Genomic DNA, 1,190 nt, shown 5'->3' with positions numbered 1-1,190 from the left:
ACTTCTCTCGCATCCTTCCTTCATTCCTTCCTTCCTTCCCTCATTTCTTCCTTCCCTCCTTCCCTCGTTCCTTCCTTCCTTCCCTCCTTCCTTCCTTCCTTCTTTCCTTCCTCTTTTCTGTATATATTCACAAGCTTCATACATACATAGTCACTCGCTTATCCTTCATCTCTCTCCCTCTCTCCCTCCCTCTCTCCGTCCCTTCTTCTCCTCCTCCCCTCTTCTCCCTTCCATCACGAGCATTCAGCATCTCTATCCCCTCATCCTCCTCCCTTGCCCTCTCCTCCCCTCACACCCCGCCACCACTCCCTCTATCGCCTCTCAACCCAGACCGACAAAGCTTTGCACCACACACGCCTCATCACACACATATCCTCGCCGTTCATTTTTTAGGCTACTTTTGAAAGATAGAAAAATAAAAACGTCCTGCGCTACGTGATGCCCTATATATATATTTCAACTGTAACCTCCCAAAGCGCGAGGAAACTGTAGCGGCTTTCGTTGCAATGTGCGTGGGAATACCGTACGAGTGGAGTAGTATAGGGTGGTGGTGTGTGTGTGTGTGTGTTAGTGAGGTATACGTTACTCATTCACTACTCTGCTATTTTCAAACGCCACAGAACTGATGAGATGGATTTCAAAGACTATTTTTTTTTTGTTCCTGATATAGAAATTTTGTTAAACTATTACGTAAAAATATAATAACACCTTTCAAAACTCACTTAGCTTTATACATATTAGAGCCTTTTAAATTAGTGGAGGTATGGAGACAGAAATGTTTCAGAATATAGGTCTAAGGAAATGTGATGGTCTATAGGCGCTTTTTTTATTGACCGGTATTCTCAATGAGGCCTATTTCTGCTCGTGTATTTTGTTGCCCTTGACAAAAAAAAAGGTGAATGTGTGTGTTTGTATGTGTGTGTGTGTGTGTGTGTGTGTGTGTGTGTGTGTGTGTGTGTGTGTGTGTGTGTGTGTGTGTGTGTGTGTGTGTGTGTGTGTGTCTTGGGTTGGGTTGCACTGCCTCTGTGATAATGTTCTTGTACATTGAACGATCTATAAATAAAATGTATGCTATGTCTTGGAATCCTGCTATCTTCTTGTTCATAGTTGTTAGTGTGTGTGTGTGTGTGTGTGTGTGTGTGTGTGTGTGTGTGTGTGTGTGTATGTGTGTGTGTGTGTGTGTGTGTGAG

Source organism: Portunus trituberculatus, chromosome 37 (assembly GCF_017591435.1).
Source record: "Portunus trituberculatus isolate SZX2019 chromosome 37, ASM1759143v1, whole genome shotgun sequence".
Lineage (NCBI taxonomy): Eukaryota > Metazoa > Arthropoda > Malacostraca > Decapoda > Portunidae > Portunus > Portunus trituberculatus.
This window is presented reverse-complemented; position numbering follows the sequence as displayed.